This window comes from Lepidochelys kempii, chromosome 5 (assembly GCF_965140285.1).
Source record: "Lepidochelys kempii isolate rLepKem1 chromosome 5, rLepKem1.hap1, whole genome shotgun sequence".
In the NCBI taxonomy this organism is placed as follows: domain Eukaryota; kingdom Metazoa; phylum Chordata; order Testudines; family Cheloniidae; genus Lepidochelys; species Lepidochelys kempii.
The window spans coordinates 23,883,047-23,908,831 of NC_136384.1; the positions used below are offsets into that span (position 1 = coordinate 23,883,047).

At 43.2% G+C, this 25,785-nt stretch overlaps 1 long non-coding RNA gene across 1 annotated transcript in view; it reads left to right on the forward strand.

Moving 5' to 3' along the window:
- LOC140911185 (uncharacterized) overlaps positions 1–25,785 on the forward strand; it is a 466,381-nt gene that overhangs the window by 339,622 nt on the left and 100,974 nt on the right. The gene's annotated exons all lie outside the window — the stretch shown is intronic.

A 25,785-nucleotide genomic window follows, 5' to 3' on the forward strand; every position in this document is an offset into this window, starting at 1 on the left:
GGGAACAAATGATACGGCTAGATTCTCGCTGGAAAGTATTACGGGAGACTATGCTAGGCTGGGGAAGACGCTTAAGGAAATTGAGGCTCAGGTGATCTTTAGTGGGATTCTGCCTGTTCCTAGAGAAGGGCAACAAAGGTGTGATAAGATTATGACTATCAACAGATGGCTTAGGCAGTGATGCTGTAAGGAGGGCTTTGGGATGTCTGGCCACTGGGAGGCATTCATGGATAGAGGACAGTTCTCTCGGGATGGACTTCATCTGAGTAGGGAAGGAAATAGACGTCTAGGATGGAGGCTGGCACAACTGATCAAGAGAGGTTTAAACTAGGAATTAGGGGGAGATGGATCTTAAACAGTAGTGTAATATTATAGTGCACTGCTAGCTGTCTCTCACATTTCAACCTAAATGTGGCTGTACTTCACTGATGAGGGACATGATTTCTGTATATTGTCACCCATCTGCCAAGCAATGGCAAATGTCCAGGTTGCTAGTTGGTTTCCTGTTGCAGGAGAAATCAGTGATGAGGAATCTGGGTATGTTCTTAGTGTAACTTCTTGTATTTATACATATGCAACAGTCCTTGACCAGGCATGTAGGCCCTTCTCTTTCGGGGATCTTAGCCCAAACACCAATGTTTCCGGGGAGAAACTCTGACCCAACTTGCTCTTGCATTAAAATGAAATGAACATACTTGTAAGACTATGTGTAAAGACACCATCTGGTGATCCCTTCCCTAAGGTCTATGTGGTGAAGTGGCCATCAAGAGGTTAATTGGGTTACTTAGACTATTGCATTGGAGGAATACGCCTCCCCTCGTTACTTCCTGTTTAGTTAGTGGGAGTCCCGGCAGCACCACGCTTGCGCATGTACACGCTCTGTGATGCAGTTAAATAAAACCACAAGTTCCCAGCCTGCAGTTCTGAGAGTAGATTTTTTGTTGCACTAAGCAGTCCATTTACAAAAGCCTATATCCTGCCCCGTGGTTCACCAATACACCTGGGGATAAAAGATGCAAGAAGCTGCTTCTCTCCTACAAGTGACAGGGATATGTCTCCCCTCAGCATTCAAGAGTACTAGCAGGGTGTACTAAATCCTGCAGTGTACTGAGCCCAGGGCCACAAAGAGATGGGGATGCAGCAGATGTGAGCTTTTCTGGACATCCTATCTGATGATTATGCAGGCTGCAGTCATTGGCATGTGCTATCCAGGGTTGCACAGTGGTCCTTGTCAAAGTTGCAATAAAGTTCATTCTATTCCACCATGGAATGCCCCAGTCCACCCCTTGCAATCTGGCTCTGGTCAACAGGATTCCTATAGCTAAGCAGGTACCTGCCAGGATCTCTCTTCCGCCTAGCAGTGTTGTCCAGAGAAGGATTAGGCCACAATTTGTGAAGAGCCTCATGATTAAATATGCTATTTAATGTGAGATATTTCTGTGGTCTGACATGTAAGGCACTATTTGATTTACTGAAAACTGAGGTTTTGTAAAAAATCTCCTTAAGGTTAGTTAACCATTAGTTACAGATTTAGGGATTGGTTTTCAAAAACTGAGAACACAGGAATGTTTGTTTCAAGTTACTGTCGTGAATACAAACTGAGCATCTACACTTACGAATATGTGGTCCTCAATTTTCAAAAGTGACTATTGATTTTGGGTGCCCTACTTGAGCACTTTGAAGAGACCTGATTTTCAGAAAGTTCTCAGCACCTCTCCTCTTGACACATTTAAGGTGCCTCCAGTTGGGCACCCAAAAATTTAAGTACCCAAAGTCCCTGATCATTTATGAAACTTAGTCCTTAATTTGTGTAACCAATTTTGCTAATTGTATGTAAAATTGTCTAGCTAATTTTTATACATCTCCTGATATCTTAGGATTTTCTAATTTTTTTATTCAAATGTAAACTGACACTTGCAAATATGCAGATTTGGTGGTAAATTCCCAGATTTTGCAAGTGAGGGGTTATATTTGCAGAACAGGACACCATCTGGATAATATCCCATAATTTACCGTCTGAGGAGAGGGCTTTGGATTTTCTGCAGGTTTAAACTTGACTCACTGCTAGTCCAGGGTTGATTTATACCAGCCCTACCACACACAGGCAGGTTTGCCTAATCCCCACAGAATGTAATTTAAATCCTGATGAATGAGTATGCAAAAGATTTAAGAAATAACCAAACATAAAAGGCCAACCACCTAGACTATGTCTGGATGATTTGCACGCACACAGAGTGGGCATGAAAATCCCATATTTTGTGCAAAGCTCTTCCTGAAGAAGAGCTCAGTGTAGCTTGAAAGCTGGTCTCTCTCACCAACAGAAGTTGTTCCAATAAAAGGTATTACCTCACCCACCAGGTCTTTCGTGCATGGAACTAGGCAGCTGTGTGTGGTAATGTCCATTGGGAGGAACAAAGGTGGGAATTTGCATGCCCAAAAGAGATATGTGCTAGTTTTGTAGGTGAAATACAAATATCATCCTCTGAACAGTTGATATATAGGAGGGGGCACCCTCACTTCAATAATCTGATTTTTTTTTTTTTTAGTCACAAGTAAAATAGCAAATTCATTTGGATTAAACTCATATAAAAGTAAAGATTTTGTTACATTTTACATAAGCAGCTCTAGTAGGCAACCTAATTTATTTCAAATACAGTAATACTTTCAACCTCTATAATGCTACAACAGAGGTGGGCAAACTACAGCCCGTGGGCCACATACGGCCTGCGGGACTGTCCTGCCTGGCCCTTGAGCTCCCAGCCGGCGAGGTAGTCCTCGGCCCTCCCCCGCTGTTCCCCCTTCCCCGCAGCCTCAGCGCGCTGCATCATGAGCACTCTGGTCCGCTGCTCCTGCCGGGCTGCACAGACTGTGCTGCTGGCTCCGGCATGGTAAGGGGGTGGGAAGCAGGGGTCCTGGGGGGCAGTCAGGGGATAGGGGGGGCAATTGGATGGGGCGGAGGTTCTGGGAGAGGCGGTCAGGGAAGGGGGGGCTGGATAGGTGTGGGAGTCCCGGGGGGCCCATTAGCAGGTAGGGGGTGGATAGGGGTTGGGGGGCAGTCAGGGGACAGGGAGCGGGGGGGGTTGGATAGGGGGTGGGGTCCCCTGGGGCGGTTGGGGGCGGGGGTCCTGGGAGGGGGCGGTCAGGGGACAAGGAGCAGGGAGGGTTGGATGGGTTGGAGGTTCTGAGGGGGGCAGTCAGGGGGTGAGAAGTGGGAGGGGGCAGATAGGGGTGGGGGCCAGGCTGTTTGGGAAGACACAGCCTTCCCTACCCTGCCCTCCATATAGTTTTGTAGCCCTGATGTGGCCCTCGGGCCAAAAAGTTTGCCCACGCCTGCGCTACAAGAATAAGTCCTCTGTATAATTGCTAGCACTTCGGTTTGATTAAGGGTAGGGCAGTCAGGGTCAACTTGCTGTTGCTTGACTTTGTTCTTCTGAAAATCCTTTTCCTTCTACTCACACATAAGTGAGAGGTATTTTCTCCCTGTAAAATATGTGGGAATGAGGTGCCTCCAAAATTCCTCCTGGGAGGGCTACACAAGGCCTATTATTGTTTTAAAAAATGCAGCCCAAACTAGTTGCCCTGTTATAGATGGCGCTTCTCCCATATGCCTCCTTGTGGCCCTTCCACTTCCCTCAGGTTTTTTCAGTTACCAGACCTCGGTTGGCACAAGAACATGTACCTCTGTAGTGGGGGCTGATTTTATTAAGTTTTATACAAAGGTTGACTTGCTTTTTTAGTTGCCCCAAGTCATCCTGCTCCGGGACCCTAAAAGAGGCCTGGTCAGCTCTTTGTCCCAGTTTGGTAGGAACACACATACCTCTGGCCCCCCAGAGCTGGTGTTGTGCTTCAAACAGTCACTCTGTCACTAGCCCCAGCTCTCCTCCTTGGGGCCGAGTTATAATTTAGCCACTGTAGCACCTTAGCCAGTTTTTCCCTCAACTGGCCCCTTTTTCCTCAGCTTAGGTTAGAACAGTGGTTTTCAGCCTTTTTTTCATTTGCAGACCCCCAAAAAATTTCAAATGGAGGTGGAAATCTTTAGACGTAGACTGCGGGCGCCAGGTTGAAAACCACTGGGTTATGAGGGTTCAGGAGGTGGCCTTCAGCTGGCATCTTCTCCCTGCTAACTCAGGGATCTGCAGGAGCCTTCTTATTCCCGGCAGTATCAACTACTGCCCTACTGTGAGGGAAGAGGAGCTTTTATGCTGGTCTCCTTCTCCCAGCTCATTCCCAGTTGGTTGCAGGGAGACCAGCCCCCTCTGCAAGTCTCCTGGCTCCAAGCCCTTGAAGATACAGTGTCAGGACTTGCTCCCAAGTACCATTCATTCCCAGGATGCTTCCTGTCTCTCCACATCCCCCTTAGGTCCTTATATTGGAGATTTCAAACTCTTAATCAGCCATGCCACCTGGTGGGGTGGACTGACCACTAGGCATGTCATAAACATACAGTTAAGGGTAGCATAAAATCCCTCCTTTACCTGTAAAGGGTTAAGAAGCTCAAATAACCTGGTTGGCACCTGACCAAAAGGACCAATAAGGGAAGAAGATCCTTTCAAATCTGTGCGGGGAGGTTTTGTTTGTGCTCTCTTTGTTGTTCTCTCTCGGTCAGAGAGGCACCAGGACAGGGAAAAAAATCTCCTAAAACCCTACCTGAAATAAGCATCTAAGTTTACCAAAATTGTAAGTAATAGCAAGGAAATGCATTAGATTATCTTTTGTTTTAGCTTGTGAATTGTCCCTGTGCTAAGAGGGAGGTTTATTCCTGCTTTTTGTAACTTTGAAGTTGAGCCTAGAGAGGGATCCTCTTTGTTTTAAATCTTATTACCCTGTAAAATTATGTTCCATCCCGATCTTACAGAGGTGCTTCTTTTACTTTTTTCTTTATAATAAAGGTTTCAGAGTAGCAGCCGTGTTAGTCTGTATTCGCAAAAAGAAAAGGAGTACTTGTGGTACCTTAGAGACTAACCAATTTATTTGAGCATAAGCTTTCGTTTTTTAGTTGCCCCAAGTCATCCTGCTCCGGGACCCTAAAAGAGGTCTGGTCAGCTCTTTGTCCCAGTTTGGTAGGAACACACATACCTCTGGCCCCCCAGAGCTGGTGTTGTGCTTCAAACAGTCACTCTGTCACTAGCCCCAGCTCTCCTCCTTGGGGCCGAGTTATAATTTAGCCACTGTAGCACCTTAGCCAGCTTTTCCCTGTAGCTCACGAAAGCTTATGCTCAAATAAATTGGTTAGTCTCTAAGGTGCCACAAGTACTCCTTTTCTCTTTATAATGTTTTTCTTTTAAGAACTCGATTGGTTTTTAGTGTCCTAAAAACCACGGGTCTGGTCTGTGCTCACTTGGTTAACCTATTGGTTGGTATATTATTCTCAAGCCTCCTCAGGAAAGAGGGTGAAGGGGTTTGGGGGGGGATATTTTGGGGAAACAGGAACTCCAAGTGGTCCTTTTCCTGAATCTTTGTCTAAATCACTTGGTGGTGGCAGCAATACCGTCCAATGACAAGGAAAGGATTTGTGCCTTGGGGAAGTTTTTATCGTAAACTGGTAGAAATAAGCTTAGGGGGTCTTTCATGCGTGTCCCCACATCTGTACCCCAGAGTTCAGAGTGGGGAAGGAACCCTGACAAGGCGCTACTGCCTTTAAGGGAGCAAACTATTCCATCACATTCCCGATGTCTACATATTCTTGTGATAGCCCTTTAGACAGCCTTAGTACAGGTACCCTTATCTGATACATTCCACTGTACTGGAGACATCTTTTAGTAATCAGGATTATATCCTTAGCACCTGTGGGAGTATCCTGGCATCGATCCACTTGTGGAACACCAGTAGGTGTTCTGCACAAAAATTGATGCTGAGATATGGCAGCATGGCTACATGGCAAAGTGTAAGCCGTTATTGTAAGCAAACAGATATCATTCAAACAATGGAATGCAGAGCAAGAGAAACCTCCTAGCACTTTCTTCCCCAGTTATTAGTGAATGTGATTTCCAGAACTGCACAGAACCCATAGTAGGGGGGAAGCCTGGGGGAAGAGTGGCTGTTCCTAGTTGTGGGGGGCTTGGGGAAGGGAGCGCTGGAATGCTGGCATCCCTACTGGGAGAGAGCAAGGGTCATGGGTGGTTGTCTGTGTTTTACGGTGGTGGTTGAAGTGATGAGGTGCACATCTCTGCGTGCAGGAGTAAAAGGTGTGTTGTGTTAGCTGCCATCACTTTTCATTTCTTTGCTTTTGTGTTATGTATAGAGCAACCTTAATTTACACACAGTGTTGCAGTGTTATTTTGTACTAATGAAATTCCGAAGGCCAGATCCTTGGCTCTGTTACAGCCCCTTTATATTTGGCACGATATTGCAGTTGGCTTAATCAGCCTTCTTAGGCTATGCCAATGTCTGGGAATCCCTGGGTGGCACAAAGGAAAAACTTTTTGACACAATCATAATGAACCTCTGGGCTCAAAAAGGGGACTTGACGTTTCTATGGGTAATGCAACAATCCACAGTTAAGTTGGACAGGATTACAAAATGCATGAAGAGTACAAACCCTCTTGCTTCAGGGTAGAAGCCGACCACTAATTGATGGGGATATAGGAATAAACTTCCCTTATGGGTGGGGTATTCTATAATTGTCCGGTATGGAAGTTTTTACAGCTTCCCCTGAAATATGTAGCCATTGTGGAATGCAGGATTGTGGGTTAGGTGCACCGTTGGTCTCATTCAGTATGACAACTTCTGTATACCTAATATGTTTCATGAGCAAAAGTCACAGCAAACAAACTATCCTTTTCTCAGTTTATTGCCTTCTTGATGAGTACATATATTTCTGATTCAACATATTGGAAGCAATACAGCCCTCCATAGCAGAACACACCCTTCTTTGGAATAAGATTCATTGCTAACTAGTCATAGAAAGACTTGCCCAACTTCTTTATCCATGAGATTAGAGAGAAAAAGGGGTGGTTATTTACATGTCGCTTTCAGAAATGTTTTACCTCGACCGCAGCAATTACTGAGTTCACCTATTGGTAGAACTAACCACCCATACAGAAGTTGAACTCACAGTGGATCTTGTCTCGCATCACCAGTGTAACCCCTTGACTTTAATGAAGTTACTCTTGCTTTACACTGCTTTAAGAGACGGGAGAAATCAGGCCCCTCAGATATTTATTTAGCTATTTCTTTGACATAGAAGATCAGTGGTCAGACACATTGGTTAGCAGGTTTTCCTCATGATTTTTAAAAATCAAGAGCCAATTAATTTTTAAAGAATTTTTAAAAATCTTTAAAATATCTCCTCAAACTAACCTGTAAAATCAGGTTGCCTCACATGGGAGAGAGGAAAACAAATTAACAAGGGTCCCCCCTGTCAGAATGTGCTGTTCCAACAAAGAACATCCACTAGATACCGAAAAAAGCAACAGTCCAGGAGTGCTGCAGAAAACTGAAGGAACAAATGTTGTGGATCAGGTTATGATGTCCATGTCAGTGGTATAAATCCTAAGAAATTGTTGATATTCAGTGGTTTCATGAGTTCTTGTCTCTTCCTGAAGTAGCAAGTCCCCTTTGCATTTAGGCCCCATACAGCAAATATTTTAATCATGTGCTTATCCTTAATTTTGACTTCATTGGGATTATTCATATGCTTAAAGTGCTTTGCTGGCATGGTGCCAAAGATTTGTGCTTGTTAAATCCCTTTATTGTTCCTGTTCTTAGATAGGAGGTGATTAAATAAATAAAAATAACGGGCCTGATTATGAGCGCATGCCACCTTTACCGCTGCATGACTCCATTAACCTCATGGACTTACTCCTGATTTACTTCTGGATAAGTGAGCTCAGTATCCAGTTCAGAATTTGTTTTAAAAAAAAAAACCCACCCTGGAGATCAAATTTAAATGTATTCCTGTGTAAACAGCAATTTGATGGCTTGTGAGTTCCTTCTTTCTTTTGTTTACTCTTCTATCTTCTTGAGTAACAAAAGTACCAAATGCTTTGCAAATGCTGTATAGTAAGATAGCTTTTTTATATTCATTCAGACTTTAAAAAAATCTCCTTGGGAAGCCTTGAGGCTAACTGAGAATGATAGGAAATCATTTATCACAATTACAACATACTCTGGCTTCTGTGTGGTTTAACTGCATCTGGGTTTCATGAGTGCATGCTTGTGTTCTCCCAAGAGTCCTATGGAAAAAACATATTTGGATATAGTTTCCCCTGGCAGTATAGCTCTTAGCACAGGCTGATACAATGTGATTGTTTTTTCAAAGCTCAGAAAGGGTGCTTCTACCTTTCCACTCTTGAACTCGCTTGTTTCACTGTGAGACGGGGCATTTCCTAGCCTGTAGAGTAGAGGACATCAGAAAAGTCCCCTTGCAAACAAATTGTCATCAAGAATTCTGCATGGAGATAATTTCCTATGTTATTTAGAAATAACTTTGCTCGAAAACATTTATCAGTTCTTTTTTTCAAACACTCAAGGAGCACTTAGCCCAAACTAATATTAACAATGGTTAACATAATATTTTTGACAGGTTTCAGAGTAGCAGCCGTGTAGCTCACAAAAGCTTATGCTCAAGTCCACTGAATGCATCCGATGAAGTGAGCTGTAGCTCACGAAAGCTTATGCTCAAATAAATTTGTTAGTCTCTAAGGTGCCACAAGTACTCCTTTTCTTTTTGCATAATATTTTTGGTTCAACTCTAATCAGTTATTACAAAGAGAGGGAAGCAATGTAATTTTAATTGCCAGTCACAATTGCCCAGCATCATATCATGTATTGATAAAACAATGTAATCACACCCTCTGTTCTACACACATTTGCACACCATGACAATGGAAGTGGTGTAAGAACCAGAACAGAATAGAAGGAAGAAAGTTTACAAAAGCCCTTTAAAATGGTGAAGTGACAACAGTATCAAAAGCCTGATTTAACAAAGTACTGTTTGAATTATTTAGGGCCCAATCTTGAAAGGCCTAAATTTCATGCTTAGTCCCATTGGACCAATTTTTCAGGGATGCTAGAGCTCTGATCCGCTCACCTGAAGAGCGTGTGTGTGTGTGTGCAATCATGTTACTAAATCACCTTAATCTTCCCTAATCCTGAGGTTGACTGGGAGGAGACCATCTGCATCCCTTGTGTAATTAGAGCACCTCAAAGTTGTTCCAAACCACTCTAAGCTATGACAGACCTCAGGGGTCATTTCTCAGTCTGGGATTGCCAGAGCATGGAAAGGCTTTGGCTGCTTTCCCATGACCCTGATACGTTCCTTAAGCCAGTGCTACAAGCAAAGTTTCTGCAAACCTGGATCTAGCTATATCATTTACCTCCTCACTGTAACTACATCTACAACATTCTTGGATTTTCCAGGAGGCTAATGTTGTGGTGGAAAACATGGTATGAAGGATGAAATCATTTTCAGTATGCTTCTGATATTCAGAGGGTGGAAGATGTTTCAACAAAGCATTGGCTGTGATTTTAATAACAGAAAGAAAAGATTACTAAGGTTGGAGAGAGAAAGAAAGTGAAGGTGAAAGAGAGAAAGGGCCATAAGGGCAGAATTGGAGCACTGAAGGGGGGAGGGATAAAGTTAGTTACATAGCAGTCTAGCCCCAAGTAACCCATCCGGGCAAAGAGGCTGTGAAATCACCAAAGGTTTACTGTTTATTTTAACCTGAGACAAAATCTGAAGTTATATACTGAGATAGGAGATATACATTCTATTGTATTGTGGATTCCTATGTAATTTCCTATTAAATAAAATAAGCACTGTTTTCAGAAAAATGGAAATTTTTTTAAATGTTTAGGAGTACGTTAATGTGAAAAACAGACAAAGATCTTGCATCCTTAGTTATCAATTATCTCAGTCACTTAAACCATCCACAGCCTCAGAAACAACTCTGACATATAATCAAAAAGGTTGACAAAGGAGGTGCTGTCGTCATCATGAATAGGTCGGAATATGAACAAGAGACTGCTAGGCAGCTCTCCAACACTACATTCTACAAGCCATTACCCTCTGATCCCACTGAGGGTTACCAAAAGAAACTACACCATCTGCTCAAGAAACTCCCTGAAAAAGCACAAGAACAAATCCGCACAGACCCACCCGTAGAATCCCGACCAGGGGTATTCTATCTGCTACCCAAGATCCATAAACCTGGAAATCCTGGATGCCCCATCATCTCAGGCATTGGCACCCTGACAGCAGGATTGTCTGGATATGTAGACTCCCTTCTCAGGCCCTACGCTACCAGCACTCCCAGCTATCTTCAAGACACCACTGACTTCCTGAGGAAACTACAGTCCATCGGTGATCTTCCTGATAACACCATCCTGGCCACTATGGATGTAGAATCATAGAATCATAGAATCATAGAATATCAGGGTTGGAAGGGACCCCAGAAGGTCATCTAGTCCAACCCCCTGCTCAAAGCAGGACCAATTCCCAGTTAAATCATCCCAGCCAAAAAGGTTGAAGCCCTCTACACCAACATTCCACACAAAGATGGACTACGAGTCGTCAGGAACAGTATCCCCGATAATGTCGCGGCAAACCTGGTGGCTGAACTTTGTGACTTTGTCCTCACCCATAACTATTTCACATTTGGGGACAATGTATACCTTCAAATCAGCGGCACTGCTATGGGTACCCGCATGGCCCCACAGAATGCCATGTTTTTATGGCTGACTTAGAACAACGCCTCCTCAGCTCTTGTCCCCTAATGCCCCTACTCTACTTGCGCTACATTGATGACATCTTCATCATCTGGACCCACGGAAAAGAAACCCTTGTGGAATTCCACCAGGATTTCAACAATTTCCATCCCCCCATCAACCGCAGCCTGGACCAGTCCACAAAAGAGATCCACTTCCTGGACACTACGGTGCTAATAAGCGATGGTTACATAAACACCACCCTATACCAGAAAACTACTGATCACTATGCTTACCTACATGCCTCCAGCTTTCATCCAGACCACACCACACGATCCATTATCTACAGCCAAGCTCTACGATACAACTGCATTTGCTCCAACCCCTCAGACAGAGACAAACACCTACAAGATCTCTATCAAGCATTCTTACAACTATAATACCCACCTGCTGAAGTGAAGAAACAGATTGACAGAGCCAGAAGAGTACCCAGAAGTCACCTGCTACAGGACAGGTCCAACAAAGAAAATAACGGAACGCCACTAGCTATCACCTTCAGCCCCCAACTAAAACCTCTCCAATGCATCATCAAGGATCTACAATCTATCCTGAAGGACGACCCATCTCTCTCACAGATCTTGGGAGACAGGCCAGTCCTTGCTTACAGACAGCCCCCCAACCTGAAGCAAATACTCACCATCAACCACACGCCACACAACAAAAACAATAACCCAGGAACCTATCCTTGCAACAAAGCCCGTGGCCAACTGTGTCTACATATCTATTCAGGGGACACCATCATAGGGCCTAATCACCTCAGCCACACTATCAAAGCTCGTTCACCTGCACATCTACCAATGTGATATATGCCATCATGTGCCAGCAATGCCCCTCTGCCATGTACATTGGTCAAACTGGACAGTCTCTACGGAAAAGAATAAATGGACACAAATCAGACATCAAGAATTATAACATTCAAAAACCAGTTGGAGAACACTTCAGTCTCTCTGGTCACTTGATTACAGACCTAAAAGTGGCAATACTTCAACAAAAAAACTTCAAAAACAGACTCCAACGAGAGACTGCTGCATTGGAATTAATTTGCAAACTGGATACAATTAATTTAGGCTTGAATAAAGACTGGGAATGGATGGGTCATTACACAAAGTAAAACTATTTCCCCATGTTTATTCCCCCCCACCTCCCACTCCCCCACTGTTCCTCATACGTTCTTGTCAACTGCTGGAAATGGCCCATCTTGATTATCACAACAAAAAGTCCGCCCCCCTCCCCCCCGCCGCTGGTAATAGCTCATCTTACCTGATCACTCTCATTATAGTGTGTATGCTAACACCCATTGTTTCATGTTCTCTGTGTATATAAAATCTCCTCATGCATTTTCTACTGCATGCATCCGATGAAGTGAGCTGTAGCTCACGAAAGCTTATGCTCAAATAAATTTGTTAGTCTCTAAGGTGCCACAAGTCCTCCTTTTCTTTAAACTGCTGACACAAGCTTCTGTGCTACAGGGTGAAAAGTACGTTAAGCAACAAATCTGAGAAAAGAAAAGGAGTACTTGTGGCACCTTAGAGACTAACCAATTTATTTGAGCATGAGCCTCACAAAAGCTCATGCTCAAATAAATTGGTTAGTCTCTAAGGTGCCACAAGTACTCCTTTTCTTTTCGCGAATACAGACTAACACGGCTGTTACTCTGAAATCTGAAAAAAGAACCTATGGTGTCAAATACTCAGTGGTTTTCTGTGTCTCATTTCTCACGTCAGCTAAGAACACAAAAGTCATGGGAATTCCTCATAGAACCCTAAATGAATATTTTTAATCTAACAAAGTAGCTAAAATGATATCACTCTGAATTTATGAAACTGTGGGGGGAAAAGGGTGTAATTTAAAACACCACCCTTTAAAGAACATTAGCACAAATCTGCTCTCATAAGTAAATAAATTAGGACATGGAACTTTGCTGAAAAATTCCTCATGGATTTACAAGTTACTGTAAATCCCTGGGGAGATGGATTTTGATCTGTAAACCTGTCCTAGGTACACAGATCTGCACAGTATAGTGAACATTTGGGAACTGACATCTTTCCACAACAAAGACACCTCTGATTCTAAAACCCAGACCTATCTGGCTTTTTTTATCCCCTGTGTTAAATCACACTTAGTGTAGACTTAAATGCACATTAATAGTTACTGACTTTAGGAAGAGAGAGATTTTAGCATTCAGTGTGAATGTAAAAATTAAATGGAGTAATTCTGAATTAAAGAAACTTGGGACAATTTTCTTGTGTGTCCCTTTTACTGTGCACACTCCTGGACAAATGATTTAATGTTCATTGTTTAGAATGTATTTTGCAAAAATATTTATTTGTCTTGTCTTTATCCTCTGCTTGCTTCAGTGCCAAAGGAAAGCAATTATTCCAGTCTATAATACCATTCAGTATTTTTATTGTGCAATGTATCCAGATCAGCTGATATGAATTTGTCAGAGCATGGTACACTTTAAAAGCAGGGCCTGAATCTGCTGCCTTTCCTCACACTGAGAAGTGACACAGGGCTTGATCAAAAGGCCACTGAACTCCATGGGAATCTTCCATGGGCTTTGCATGAGGACCGTGTTATGCAAATAATCTCACTGATTTCAAAAGGACTACGGTGGAGTAAATTACTGTTCTTCTTAAAGTAGGCAGAATTGGGCCCTTAGATATTAAACATTCCCTTTTGAGTTTAACAGGGAAGTAAAATTTACAGCTTAATTTTTCTGCCTTTTCAGTGTCTGCTTGTTGAAGGCAGTACTGTATAGTACACCTAGGTTGTTTTAATTTCCTCGTTAGAATTGTATGCTTAAAAGTAGAGCAGGTCAGAAAATAAGGGGTTTTTCCTAGGGAAAATGTTGACTCTTCCATGAAATATTTCTCGGAAAACTGAAATATTTCAATTCAAAATGGAGCTGTGGTGCCTCATGGAAGTTGTAGTTCTAGTATGCTATGCTCCCATTCTCTTTCATTGACTGGATTCTCTGGCCAGACTGTATTTCCCATGATGCACTATTTTTCCCATCTTGGCAAAGGGCGTATCATAGGAGTCCCTGGCTGTGGTGCATAACAGGAGATGTCCTACTGTTATGCTATACAAAGCACACAGGATCTTTTATAAGAGAGAAGGCAAATACGCCGTATTTATTGAAAATACAACAATAAGCATATGCGTTTCAGTCACACACACATACACATCATGCATACAGTCCTGCCAATTGATGTTTTATAGTTACCAGTCCAGAGTCTGGATCAATCTAGAGGCCAGCCAGACTGGTCGCAGAGGGGAGCTGGGCTCAGTCGGTCGCGATCCAATGCTCCTGGAGTAGTGGCAAGACTGAACCCAAAATCCCATAGCAAAGCACCCTATTCTTATAGTTCCTTTCCTCTGTTGAAGTCTATGGATTTTGCTGTGTCAGTTTGTGACAGGTTACTTCTTAATTGGTGTTATCTTCTGATGTAAACATTCTAATACGCCTCCGAGAGGGTTATCCTGTCCTGGTTCCAATTTAATCAATTGTCCTGTCTTTAGGGGTGCCAACCTTCACCTCAGGGTTGTCAATTTGCCCTTCCTCAATCATGAATGCGCATTGATGGTTCTCTGGCAAGGATAAGTCTCCTTAGGCCCCTCATTTCTTGACCATCTGGTTAACAGTGGCCTTCACACCTTATCTTTTCCTGATGCATGCATTCCTCATTCACACAGTCTTTCACAGAAACCTTCAAAGGTAGCAGAATACATTGTAAATTAAGCCTTCCTAAATCTTAAAACTAAAATGATTTACACTGGCTTCAAGCCCTCAACATTTCTCTAATCTATTTATCATATACACAATACAAAATCCTGTCTTTTACTAACTAAACTTTATAACAGGTCCTAATTGTAATGCATATGGGAAACAGGATCCCAGTCTCAGATGGTCATTTCTTTCTGTTGTTCAAAAAGGGTGGCTGGCAGAATTAATTAAAAGTTTACATCCATTTTTATAGTACAGTTATAAAATCCTGTCCTTACACTACAGGCAGAGACCTACAGTTGCCACCTTTGAAATTCAAAACTCTCACATACCAGGCAAGCCCACCATAACCCCCACCACAAGGCAACTCTACACTCTCCCTTCTTTCAACAGCCACTTATAGTACCTAGAGAGAGAGCACATATAGTGATTGATAACATCACACGTCTCCTCACTCTTGCGTGACTCAAACCCGCTCCCCTACACACTCTTGCGTATTGGTGGGAAGACAGCTGCTGTATTTTCAACAGTTTTGATCTGTTATCACTTAAACTGCAGAAGTGGGAGCACTGCAGCATCTTTAGCCAGACACAGAAACTTTTAACATTAGGACAGGTTTCAGAGTAACAGCCGCGTTAGTCTGTATTTGCAAAAAGAAAAGGAGTACTTGTGGCGCCTTAGAGACTAACCAATTTATCTGAGCATAAGCTTTCGTGAGCTGCAGCTCACTTCATCAGATGCATACTGTGGAAAGTACAGAAGATGTTTTTATACACACAAACCATGAAAAAATGGGTGATTATCACTACAAAAGGTTTTCTCTCCCCCCACCCCACTCTCCTGCTGGTAATAGCTTATCTAAAGTGATCACTCTCCTTACAATGTGTATGATAATCAAGGTGGGCCATTTCCAGCACAAATCCAGGTTTTCTCCCCCCCCCCCCCCCCCAGGAGAGTGGGGTTGGGGGGAGAGAAAACCTTTTGTAGTGATAATCACCCATTTTTTCATGGTTTGTGTTTATAAAAAGTCTTCTGTACTTTCCACAGTATGCATCCGATGAAGTGAGCTGTAGCTCACGAAAGCTTATGCTCAAATAAATTGGTTAGTCTCTAAGGTGCCACAAGTCCTCCTTTTCTTTTAACGTTAGATATCTCAGTGTGATGATAATGCAAATCTTTAGACCCACGTAAAAAAAAACCTTGGCAGATTAAATTATTTTTCTGTCAACTGGTAAGTCCATTAAAAAAAACCTGGCCAGGCCATTCAAATACTATCCCAGGTGGTAACCCTACAGGGAGCCCAGAGCCTGGAGGAAATGTGAATATGAGGCAAGTGAACTACAACTCCCATAAGGCACTGTGGTGTTAAATTTAAATATTTTGGTTTTCAGCTGAAATAGTTCTGCTTTTCATTTTTTAGTGAAATATCAAAATTTTCCTTGGAAAGCAGCCACTTTTTGTGAAAAAGATAGATTAGTTGAAAACCCAATTTTCCTCAAAAGTAATTTTGATGAAAAATGTTCAACTAACTCTACATAAAGGTTTTTCTTTTGTGGTTACCCAATTGGGAAAAAATGGAGAAGAACCTGACAGACATCCAGATCCTTCAAAACCTGGAATATATACCCAAAAAATATGGGTGGGTTTTTTTTGCCAAATTCTGTATTCTTAAAGTTACAAAAAATGGGGTTTTGGTTTTGATAGTATTACATTACTCTTCTATAACAGTTTATGAGAAATCCCATATGTATGTTTTTATCTTATGGACCAGATTCACAGCTGGTGTAAGTAGTTGTAACCCCACTGAAGAGCATGATTGGAACCATTTATGAAGTTCAGACCCTATTTAAAATTAAATTTTTGCTCTTTCTGAGTATTAGACTTGATAAAAACAAACAAAGAAACAAAATTTCCATGATAAATGTTGTTTTTCAAGTATTGGTTTCCCCTCCAAACAGTAGAAACTGTGCAAATCAGTAAGTCCAGAGAGGGGACACACTTCCAATAGCGTTGGATAATATTTTATACCCAGAAGCAGGGTGTAATAATGAAGCACAACTGGTGCGCAACAAAGCATGGTGTCCAGCATATAGTTAACGTGTAACATTGACATTTATTCTATGCTGTTCTATGTTGGTCCTTGTATCACACTCATCACCACAGTGTCTGAGCGCCTTCAAGTAGTTAAGCAAAGTGACTAACATCCAGAGGTGAAAGTAAGCTGGTATGCCCTGGTACGGCGTACCAGCAAGAGCCGGTGCACTGTACTGGGGCAGCCTGGCTTCCCCAGGGGGCAGTTTAAAGGGCCTGGTGCTCCCAGCAGTGGCTGGAGCCCCAGGCCCTTTAAATTGCCTCCAGAGCCCCGCTGCTGGAGCCCTGGGGTAGCAGCTGCGGGGCTCTGGCGGCTATTGAAAGGGCCCAGGGCTCCCCTGCTTCTACTGTCCCAGGGCTCTGGCTGATAATTAAAGGACTGGGGCAGTAGAAGCAGGGGAGCCCTGGGCCCTTTCAATAGCCTCCGGAGCCCCGGGCTGCTGCTGCTACCCCGGTGGGGGAGGGAAGGAAGGAGGAGGAGGAGAAGGAGGGGGGGCACTTACCTTACAAGGTGGGCTGGGGCTGGCTCTGACCCCCTCAGCCCCGCCCCTTCCACCTTAGGCCTCGCCCCTTCCGGGGGCCAGAGCTGGCCCTGGTGTACCGGTAAATCACTCGACTTACTTTCACCCCTGCTAACATCTGTCATGTACTGTTTGTCCTCTCATCTTCTCCCCAGGGGGAGAAGAGTGTGCACTGGAGTGTCTTGTTTTAGTATGGTTTTAGATTTGTGGGGGTTATTTATGTATACTTGTGGTGCATTTTTATGTTAGAGAAGGCAAGGTGAAAGGAACGTATGTGCCTTGCACTTGGAGCAGAAAATAGTGGGGTTTGTGATGGTCCTTTAATTCCTGGGGGAGTTCATTCCAGAATACGGGACTGCTCCTGATACATTTCTGTCTTTTGCAAAGACAAGCTTTGCCCTTATTGTAGAGAGTTCCACTGTGCCAGAAGAATGGAGTTGTCAGCTTTAGCTCTAGCTGGTCTTTTAGATATCCTGAGCCAAGGCCATGGAGTGCCTTGAAGGTAAGGACCAAGACCTTGAATTTGTTTCAAAATTCTATGGGAAGCCAGTGTTGGGTGGAGGAAACGTGTGATGTGCTCACCTTATCTGTGTTGCTGAGGAGATGCACTGCAATGTTCTGTACTAGTTGGAGTTTCTATGCATGGAAGGCTTTGTTCCCAGGACTATTGCATAGTTGTAATCTAGCCGAGAGGTGATGAAAGAGTGAAAAATGAGACCAAGTAATCATCTGCCAGATTTGGAGGGAGTCTCTTAGCAACTGCAGACATAGATGCTGGAACTAGGGATGCTGGGGGTGCCGCCGCACTTCATGGCTTGAAGTGGTTTCCATTATATACAGGGTTTACAGTTTGGTTCAATGGCTTTCAGCACTCCCACTATACAAATTGTTCCAGCGCCTCTGATGGGAGATGATAGAGAGTGTTACTCACAGACAGAAAAGGAGTACTTGTGGCACCTTAGAGACTAACCAGTTTATTAGAGCATAAGCTTTCGTGAGCTACAGCTCACTTCATCAGATGCATATCGTGGAAACTGCAGCAGACTTTATATATACACAGAGAATATGAAACAATACCTCCTCCCACCCCACTGTCCTGCTGGTAATAGCTTATCTAAAGTGATCATCAGGTGGGCCATTTCCAGCACAAATCCAGGTTTTCTCACCCTCCACCCCCCCGCACAAATTCACTCTCCTGCTGGTGATAGCCCATCCAAAGTGACAACTCTTTACACAATGTGCATGACAATCAAGTTGGGCTATTTCCTGCACAAATGCAGGTTTTCTCACATCCCCCCCCACCCCCATACACACACAAACTCACTCTCCTGCTGGTAATAGCTCATCCAAACTGACCACTCTTCAAGTTTAAATCCAAGTTAAACCAGAACATCTGGGGGGGGGGGGTAGGAAAAAACAAGAGGAAACAGGCTACCTTGCATAATGACTTAGCCACTCCCAGTCTCTATTTAAGCCTAAATTAATAGTATCCAATTTGCAAATGAATTCCAATTCAGCAGTTTCTCGCTGGAGTCTGGATTTGAAGTTTTTTTGTTTTAAGATAGCGACCTTCATGTCTGTGATTGCGTGACCAGAGAGATTGAAGTGTTCTCCGACTGGTTTATGAATGTTATAATTCTTGACATCTGATTTGTGTCCATTTATTCTTTTACGTAGAGACTGTCCAGTTTGACCAATGTACATGGCAGAGGGGCATTGCTGGCACATGATGGCATATATCACATTGGTGGATGTGCAGGTGAACGAGCCTCTGATAGTGTGGCTGATGTTATTAGGCCCTGTGATGGTGTCCCCTGAATAGATATGTGGGCACAATTGGCAACGGGCTTTGTTGCAAGGATAAGTTCCTGGGTTAGTGGTTCTGTTGTGTGGTATGTGATTGTTGGTGAGTATTTGCTTCAGGTTGCGGGGCTGTCTGTAGGCAAGGACTCACAGATGCTACTATGCAATAGCGTAGCATTACTGAGGAACCCATGTGTGTTCTAAACTATGGACTATTTTTATTTGTTTAGTGTTTGCGTATTCGTCAAGCCAAGCAATAGCGTTCTTAGTGGCCAAGTGGAGCTCTTGGAGCCCACCACTGGATTTGGCTAGCGGGCACTCCTCGACAATGTGTGTCATTGTTTGATCTGTACCACAGCTGCAGCCTGGATTGTCTCAAAGACCCCTACAGTGCAGGTTGGCTGCACAGAGGCCTTGCCCAGTCCAAAATCGGTTGAGAAGAGTCCACTGACGACATGGCAGATTGAAGCCGGTAGGGTGAGCAGTAAGGTCTGTGATGAGGAACTGGTTGGTGTTAAGCACCAGTTTTCCCACCATAGGGACTCCGCTGTCACAGGCTGGCATGGCAGCCTTGACCACAGTGGGTGTCTTGATGTAAGACATGTAGCTGGTGGGCTAAAAAGGTCGTTGAACAAGGGCAAGCTTGGGTTGGCATGTATCTTCTCAAGCAGCTTGCCAACTGCAATCTCTTTCCTGGTGTAAGGGGGAGCAATGTGGTTCAGACCTGGAAGCCATGGAAAATGAGTCGGTTGGAGAGTTCCTGTGATCATGCACATTGTTGAGATGAGTTGAATGTCAACAAGGTTGATGTGTGCCAACTGACTCCATACAATACTCTGCTACTGAGTTTGAGATGGCAAGGGCTGAGGTCCTTAGAGTTGGAGCACCTGCTCCCCATAAAGAACCTGCCAGTTTGCTGAGAAGGTCGTTGCGTGTCTTGACCTTCTCTACTATCTTGCTCCCGTGACTTTTGTATGTCAGTGTTCAGTCAAGGGTCATGCCTAAGTAAACTGGGTATGCTTCAGTGGCAATGGATCAGTGTTTTCATTGAACCACCTGTCAGTATCCGGCACAGTCCAGGGAAGGTAATGATCCTCCTACAAAACCGAATTCCGGAAGTTCATACTTGAAGAATCCCAGTATTGCCACTTCTGGTAACCCAAAAACAGTGCAATCCCATGGTTTTCATACCATCAGGCCCCCACTCTAAGTCTTACAACTCAATGTTGAGGGTTTATCAACAGCCAAGCAATGTTTAATCAGTGCTCTTCCTCATCAATATGCTATTGATGTGAGCTGCATGGACTATATTGATCAATTGTTGGTTTCCTTTTGGTTTTTTGGTTTAACTCTAGTAAAACAGGATTTGTTTTTTTTAAATTATGCATTCAGCTGGCATGACATTGCCTTCTTGGTATGGACATTGTAACTAGAGCTGCGGGGAGCTCATCAGCAAGGTCAGATGAACTGGTCCTCAAAACTTACTAGCTTTCCACCATCCTTCTGGGAAGTTACTCCTTATCAGCAAGCCTGATTCCATCCAGTAAGGTTTGCTAGAAGGAGTAAGGCTGAACAAGGTGTGAAAACTAGAGCCCCAGAGTCACTGTAAAAATTAAAGATTTTGCATGTGTAGCATTCCACCCACTCTAGCCGCAGAGCTGAGACATGATGTTCTGACAGAGCATTGCGTTAGGAGCTCTTTCTGAATGTGAGTTCAAGACAGATAATCATGTTGCATTTGTGATGTCCACAAAAGGGTTAATGGGCTTTTGGAAGTCAGTAGATAACAATATCAATGCAACAACAGGGTCGGGAGAATAAATTAGTCACTGTTAGCTTATTAACAAAGGAGAGTATGAGGTTTATATGTTACTATTTACTTGAGTTAAAAATCATTTTCTGCTTTTCTTTTCTTTTTTTTAAAAAGGAGGACTTGTGGCACTTTAGAGACTAACAAATTTATTTGTTTTACAGAGCTGTAGCTCACGAAAGCTTATGCTCAAATAAATTTGTTAGTCCCTAAGGTGCCACAAGTCCTCCTTTTCTTTTTGCGGATACAGACTAACATGGCTGCTACTCTGAAACCTTTCTTTTTTTTAAGTTTTACACACAGCTACTTTACTATGGTTCATGCCTCTCACTATGTCACTTTTGTGGAAATAGTCTGAGTTAATGAAACTACCAGAGAGAGAGAGGAGACAAAGATCAAGTTCTTCAAAAGTGAATAGTGACTTTTGGATGCCTGACTCTGAGGCACTTGAGGAACCCGCTTTTCAGAGCGTGGGTGCACAGCCCTTTTTGAAAATCAGGTACTTTTTAGGTGTGTCAAATTGAGCAACCAGAAGCAGACCCATCCAATGTACATGTAAAAAGTGCACAAACTTTAGCTCAGCACTGTTCAAAATCTCCACCAAAGTATCTGAAAATATTTCAGATCACCAAGGGTACTTCGATGTGTGGAAATAGTGTGTGTTGCCCCACTTCCATCACTTAGAGTGACTCAACCTGAATATTTAAATCAAGAATAGAAAAAGAAAGGGCTTTGTCAAATACCTGAACTATCACGGGACATATCTAATTACACTGAGTTTCAGTCAAAGAACTTACTCTGTAAGGAAAATTTAGCTGCCATTCAGTGAGAATGTTGTAACATTATCTGAGAGGTGGTGCTGTTCATTGTCACTGCAGTGATGGGTGGGTTAGTTAATGTTTTGTGCATCCCATTTTACATTTACAAAGAGGGAACCTTTACCACACTTTTACAGTTTTTGTCTGCCATGAACCTTTCCTTGTTGGTTGTGCATAGAGGTGCAGTTCTAAAGATAATAAAAGAAACATACAGCATATGATTTCACATTTTACAGCCATATGGTAATAAGAAGAATTGCACAGATGTCATGAGGAATGTGAAGGCATGTCTTTGCCTCCTCCCTCTACTGTCTTGTTGATAGTGTAAGGTTGCTAAGTTAGGCACAATATGTTCTAGCTGGACATGAACTCATAACAGCATATGATTGACAATAAATTTTATTTAAGGTCAAGTTGTAAATGGGTGGGCCTGGGCATGTCTGAAGGTTGCAAAATTGCAGTGTAGAGTTTCATTTTTCCTCACGGGTCGAAGGGACAGTTCAGAGAGAAGGCAGCAATGTCTGGAAAAAAAGGTTCAGAATACCCAAATGAGGTTTATTTTACCTTCCTAGTAAGAGTACATGAAAATAATCCATATCATAAGACGTTATAGCGGATCACAGATTGAATATGAGTCAACAATGTGATGCGGTTGCAAAAAAGGCTAATATCATTCTGGGGTGTGTTAATGGAAGTGTTGCATGCAAGACATGGGAGGTAACTGTTCCACTCTACTCGGCACTGGGGAGACCTTAGCTGGAGTACTGTGTCCGGTTTTAGGTGCCACACATTAAGAAAGATGTGAACAAATTGGAAAGTCCAGATGATAGCAACAAAATTGATAAAAGGTTTAGAAAACCTGACATAGGAGGACAAACTGGGCATATTTAGTTTTGAGAAAACAAGGTTGAGTGGGGACCTAATAAGTTTTCAAATAGGTTAAGGGCTGTTATAAAGAGGACAGTGATCAATTGTTCTCCATGTCTGCTAAAGGTAGGACAAGAACAAATGGGCTTAATGTGCAGCAAAGGCGATTTGTTTGGATATAAGGGAAAACTTTCTAACTGTAAGGATAGTTAAGCTCTGGAATAGGTTTCCAAGGGAGGTTATGGAATCCCCATCATAGGAGGTTTTAAAAAATAGATTGGACAAACACCTGCAGGGTGGTCTAGCTTTCCTTGATCCTGCCTCAGTCTGGGGGGGAGGGAGGGAGGCGATGGACTAGATGTCCTCTCAAGGTCCCATCCATCCAGAGTAAAGCTAAGATACTCCATCATCGAAAAGGATTGAAGACAATTTGTAGTTATTTATATTGCAGCAGTATCCTGAAGCCACATTGTAGAAAGATATAGTGTAAGACATCATCTACCCCCAAATAACTTGCAACCACAGTAGACAAGACAGACAGAGAGGGAGGAGGAACACAGAGGTGGAGAGAAACATGCAGCATGTCAGTGACAGAGCCATGAACAGAATCCAGGTTTCCTGACTCCCACTCCAGTGAATCCAAACAGAGAAGAGTCCATTAGAGCCTGTGTTTTGGTTGTCTTTGGTTGCAGGTACTGTGAGGACATCTTTCTGGGTTCTACAGCACCCAGATTGACCCTTTTGAAAATCAGAAATACCTTGAAGAAAGAGAAAGAGCTGAGGAAAATTAGTAGGAAGGGGGTGGGGGGAGGGACAGGGGATGGAGAGAACCATGGGAGGACCACAGAGGAGGAGAGGAAAAAATAGAGAATGATCTGAAGGTGAAAATGAGTGATGAATAATAACAAGAGAGTGTGATGGAAATCCAGGTCTTCCTCTTGCTCACACATAGACTTTCAAGGTTGGTAAATGTTATTTATCCTTTATTTTCCTTGGCCCAGAAAGGGAAACTTTAGAAGAGGGAAACTCAAATGTTAGCTGGTGCTGGTGAAATTGTTGGTCCAGTTGCAGTTTGGGACAGGGGAAGGAATTTTCAGGCCAATCATGGCCCAGGTGATGAGAACATATAGCAGCACATTGAGCCCTGGAAATGTCAATAGCTCCTAATGCCTTTAATCTCCAGGATCTGACAAGACGGAATTGTTAATGAGGCCTTTAAGATATTTGCTATTGCCTAGTGGCACACCCGTATAAATATTTAAGGAATGATAGGTTTCTGGGCTGAGATTTGTGAACCAATCCTCCTAAGCTTGAACCTCAACTCCCTTCCCAAATGGAAATGGAAATTTTTAAACGGCGTGTGGCTTGCTTTCATTAAATTAGACCCCTTTCTTCCCTCTGTCTCCCTTTTCCGGTCTGCTTCCCCCAGATCACTCTGTCTGTCAGAATCCAGGCTGCCTTCAACTCCAGCATTAATTTGGAGCTTTTCTCTGAATGTATCCTGGCCCATAAATAACGGGGAATCAGAGCTGTAATGATAACCAATCAGATCATCTTGCCTTCCCACCTGCTGCTGCAGGATTTTTCCCTGCTGCGTACTCTCAAAGGCTTTTGCTTTAAATACCTGAAGCAACAAAAATTCTACACACCAACTTCGGGCGATTAGTAGATTCTACTGTTCTGCAATTTTTCCTGATACCAGTCTACATTTTCCTCTGTTCAATGTCATGATTCCATTGTTCCTATTTATAACTGGTGTTGGGTGAAACTCAAAGGGTTCCGAGGCTTATTTCAGTCCAGCTAAGCATCCAAAAATGCATCTGCTTATCTGAATTCTCTAAATCTTGTGGGAGTCTCACAGCCAGGCCTAGTTTCCACTCTCCCCATGCTGCCCATCTCCCTGCAATAGGCCCTGCTCCTCATGTTTTTTGTGTCCAGGTGGTTGGGTACTGGCCAGTTTTGAATCCCTGACTCTCCAGTATATAACCATAAAATGTCATTACTAGCTCTTCAAAGAGCTCCAGTATAGAACCGTGTAAAAGCAACTTGATTTTTTGCATTTCTTGTTGACAATTTCAGACTTTACGCATCTTGAGAGTGGGACCGTCTTTCAATGTGTGTACAGTATCTAGCTGATAGCGCTGCTTGTTTTGCTGAGCGGCTGTCCTACTATCCCACTCCACTGCTCCATGACACTCCCCTTCCGGTTCAGTTTTCACAAGATGCCATCCCATTTAGCACGGAACATGTATAGCTTAGCTACATGATGGCTATGAAAACCTTCAGTAAGATTTGGATATATACATCAGTTGGTTAGGATTGTCCGAGCAATTATAAATAGAAATGTAAACAGACTTGTTTAAAGTAGTATTACACCCAAAACACCATCCCTCAAAATGATCCCAAACCTACATCCTTCAGTGAGGCCTGCTGATCTGATTGCTTTGTAAACCCTTTCTTATGCACCGCACCTCAAAGTGTGGGGTGGAAGAGTCAGAAAAGACTTAGAAAAGACATGCCGGACTTCTCACTTATTCCCTTCCTGTGAGGTTAACACCCTTCTGGGAAGGGGGAAGGCTGCTGCCTTTTCACTACCCCTAGTACAGTCTGGGACATGAATTGTAGAAAAGCCCCAAAGTATCTTTAAATGTTATCATCATCACAGCACCAGGCCCAGTGAAAAGGGTATAGTGAGCCCCGGGATCTTGGTAAGTATGGCAAGAGTGAACCACTTGGCAGCCCCCTGAAGTTGATAGGATTGGGGGAATTAGGGATAAGATTGGGGGAATTAGGCTAATAACTAGAAAATGGCACATCATAGACTGAGGTGAGCAGGAATTCACTTGAAGAGATTTACCAGAACAGGGGAACAATGCATTCCCATTTTTCTCCTGGGATAGTTTTTTCTTAGAAAACAGCCTCAAAAATTGCTATGCAGCCCCTGGGGATTTTTATGACAAATGTCAGACTTGAACGGGATCAAAACACAAAATCTGGAAAAAATGTGCATTTTTTTTTTAAAAAAAAAAGGTGGGCATGTGGGTGGGTGGAATATATAGGTTAAGCAACTTTCCCAGCGCTACACTTTCTGTTTCTTAGGATTTACTCATCTCTATAAATTGATTTAATAATAAGTATCAACGTCACAGGTGTGCTGAAAGAAGTAATATTAGTGCTCTCCATGGATAAAAGACACTACATAGTGCAAAGTGTTCAGTTGTTGGACCTCGTTAGGCCTATATTTTTTGCTTTCATTTACCCTTTTCTTGTTTGCCTGTAGACTTGCACTTCTATGATTATGCTCAGAGTCACAGCTAGTCATTGTACTGCCTGGAGAGAGCAAGCCTATTTGCACTCCCTACTGCTTTTTCCTCATTTTTCCACGCCCGCAGCTTTGCACCCTGGGTGGCTGCCCTGCTCGCCCCGCCCTGGTCATGG